Source organism: Primulina eburnea, chromosome 15 (genome assembly GCF_022965805.1).
Source record: "Primulina eburnea isolate SZY01 chromosome 15, ASM2296580v1, whole genome shotgun sequence".
Taxonomy (NCBI): Eukaryota; Viridiplantae; Streptophyta; class Magnoliopsida; order Lamiales; family Gesneriaceae; genus Primulina; species Primulina eburnea.
In genome coordinates, this window is record NC_133115.1 from 22,106,518 (window position 1) to 22,110,538 (window position 4,021).

Genomic DNA, 4,021 nt, shown 5'->3' on the forward strand with positions numbered 1-4,021 from the left:
TTCGTTCGATCGTGATCTACGCTTCCGACAGGATTTCCTATTCTATTGAACACTCTCTCTCGAGCTATGCCAAACTAATTCGACTCAATGAAGTAATTAAATATCTTTAATTATTTATCAAGAGCAATTCGCATTTCGATCTATGAAATCCCCTAGTTTTCGACCCTAAGAACTATGACTATCGGCACGTATCCAATTTCATATATCTATGTAAATTGTAGATCCGCGAATTATACTACTCGTTTCTATCACAAGTTATTCTCTCGAACTCACTTGCAATATAAAAATATTGTCAAAGTTAGCTACGCTCTAACAACACGATAAAACAGTAGTAAAATCAAGAATAACGCACAATCGAAATATAAATTAATTCAAATCAACGTTCGGGGTAGGATCCCCTTTAATCCCAACAAATAATAAAGTTTAGCTACTAGAATTCATGATCAAAATAAACAAAACAAAGTTTAAAAGATGAAAACAAAGTTAGAAATACGAGAATTGACGAAAAACGGGAAGAACGGTGCCCGGAAAACTTCGATTCTTCAATCCAAGCGCCAAGTTGCTCTCCAAGACTTCTGACGGCTCTCTCCTGAATTCTGAATATCTCAAAACGTCCACCCATATCAGCCATCCTCCGAAATAAGGAAAAGAATCGAATGCAAAATCTTGCCAAAATTAGGTGGCGCTCGGGCGGTAGAAAACTACCGCTCGAGCGCCACACCTTCTGTAAATTTCCTTGGGATGTGCGGCCTTCGCGCTCGGGCGGTAGAAAACTACCGCTCGAGCGCCACACCTTCTGTAAATTGGCCATTCTAAACAATCTCTCGCGCTCGGGCGGTAGAAAAGAACAGCCCGAGCACCGACCTTTCTGCACATAGACTTGTTGGCTTAGCACTTGGCTCCTTTTTCTTGTTTTTCCGGCCATTTTTCCTGCAAATTCGTCACGCCCGAGTGAGATATGATAAAATGCAAATGTTTACTCTAAAATGAACAAAATGTGATTGAAATAGACATATGCACAATGCAAAACACACACAGACTAATGCAATAAAACACGTAAAAACCACACCTATCAACCCCCTCATACTAACCTTTTGCTTGCCCTCAAGCAAACTGATCGAGCAAAACTTGCACAGTGAATAGTCCCAAAATTTATTTTATAAATGAAATCTCAATTTAAATATCGCAAGTGCACGATAATCAAGTTATAATAAACGTAAGTGAATACGAGTATCGATCCACAAGGACTGCGTTACACTATTTTTATTTTCAAGTAAAATTTCTTTAGCAACGATAAATTGAGTTGATGATTAAACTAATGTAAATTAAACAATTAAAATAATTAAAATGCAAAGAAAACGTGTTCAAGAACGCAATGATTAATTTGGATTAAATCAATTGAGAAATGAATTTGTTGGGAAATTATCAGTTCACCTACCACTCATGTTTAAATAATTACACTCGACTTTTACTCGTGCATTCGACGGAATTCCCTAGACTAATTAATATACTCTGTCGAGCTATATTAATACTAATCCTAAACATTCAGTACTCAAGTATCCTCAAGTATTTAACAGTTCAAGATTGCATTACATTTTATGGAATCCACTAGCTTTCATCCGGGTGAACTATCACTATCGACACGTATCCAATTCCGTATATCTACTAAAATTGTAAATCCGTGGTTTATACTATTTGATTCTATTGTTAATTATTCTATCGAAATCATCAACAACATGAAATAATCAAAGGAAGTTAGCTAGGCTTTGATTGAAACAAGAACGAACAATAGCATTAACAAATCACTAATAAAAACGTCGAGAAATAATGTTAAACACCGAGTACGGGGTAGGATCCCCTCAAATCCCAACAAATTTAGAGTTTTAGCTACTGAAATTCATGATAAAAACCACAATCAATGTAAGAAATCAAATACTGAATAATGAAAATACTAAAGATGACGACGGGTGACGGCCACGACGCGTGGAAATCTCGAGGTCTTCGAAATCTCCTTTGCTCCTAGCCTCCTCTCCAAGAAAAATGATGAAAAGTCTGATAAAGTATAAAAAAAAACGGCTGCTGATCTCGTGTGTTAGGTTTTGGTGTAGGATAGAGTCCCTCAAAATTTGGAAACAAATCTTTCTCAATCTTGCTTCTCGCTAGGGCGGTATATTTTGACCGCCCTAGCGAGTGGTCCTCGAATAAACTTCCTCGATCATATCCCAGGTTTCGCTGGGGCGGTTACTTTTGACCGCCCGAGCGAGACACTCGCGCAAAAATACTCGGCCAGACCACAATGCTCGCTGGGGCGCTAGCGAATCCTCTTCGACATTATGCCAAAGTTTCTCCCACTTTTTGGTTCAATTCCTACAAAATCACCACAAAATACACGAGATCAGTCAAATGCTAAATAATGCTAAAAAGATGCAAAATTAAACTAAACAAACTAATATGATGCATGAATACGACTCAAAACCAACACTAAAAACACGTAAAAACGAGTCCTATCAACCCCCTCATACTAACCTTTTGCTCGCCCTCAAGCAAAATAGGTTAAAGCACGAGATTCTAAACAAACACAACAAACACAAAATACTCAAACAAGAAATAACCAACACAAGTAAATGTCAATGGTGAGTTAACAACTGTTATGCTCATGCCTCAGTGAACTTTCCCACATACAAATCATAATTTAAGTCAGATCACAAACGGATACTCATTCTCATCTACACATAAATCTTGACACTAATTTGAACGTGTGTGTGTGTGTGTCATGATGGGTCTAGTCATTCGTACTTCAAATAGATCAATCATCAAATCATGCGAGTCACTCAATTAACATTTCAATACAAGTCTCACTAGCATGCACCCCCGTGTCCATTTATCACTAGCCATAATTTGAACTTTATTCGATTCTTAAGTGCAGAGAAGGGTGTCGAAAAGAAGGAAAATAAGCTCAAGTGGCTAACAGTCGGGAGTACACCGATCATTTTCATTGTGCAATCTTCAAGACTTTTCGTCTGACCTTCCTCGTCTCCTTACATCTCCAACTTTTAGCCCAGGAATAGAATTTCATTCCTTTTATTTCGGCTCCCCCTCACCTTACATCTCCACCAATTTTTTCTTTTTCGATATTTTTTTTTTGATGCACAATTTTCACACGTGTACTCCCTAGGCTAAGAATATATACTTTGGATTACAGCTGGTTAGGAGTATATTTTAATTCAGTGCATTGAAAAACAAAAGGGTATATGTAAAGTTCAAGGCAAATCACATGTTCTCATTCAAGTTCCCAATTAGTGACTTATTTTCACGGGTTTACATGCTAAATCAACTCATAAATGATGCCTTTCAAGTTAACCACACAAAACCTTCAAATTTCACCATTATTCTTACAAAATTCTAGTCCCCACACATATGTGCTCAAAAAGTTCAACTTTGTGCCAAAATTCATGCTTTAACAATCAAGAGTACCATTCATGAGGTGACCCAATCAATACTTTTGTATACTATCAATTCAACATCATCATTGGCTCATACATTATGTCTTCTCACCATAAACGACACCAAATGAAAGAAATGCAACAATTTAAAACCAATTAACTAAGCAAATATAACAATCTACTCCCTCATACTAGAGTTGTGCAATGCCCTCAGTGCACAAAACGAAACAAACACTAAAAACATAAAAAACTCATGAATGTAAATGCAAAGATAGAATATGCAAAACAAAAATAAAGGGGAAACAGTAAACTCCCCTAATCAGAAATCGTCCTCCTCCTCATTCTCAGGCGGTGGGACTCCCTCTTCAGCCGCTGGGGGCATAGGATAATGGTATTGAAACTGGAAGGGTGGCGGGTATGCTGGTGTAGGTGGCCGTCCGGACGTGTCGATGCCCAAATGAGTTGAGATCCCCTGCACCAGGTATTCGATGTTCTGAATGTGGGCTTGATTAATGGCCTGGTACTCAGTCTGATAACTGGCCCAAGGGCCCAATTCGTCGATGCGATCTCGCATGGCA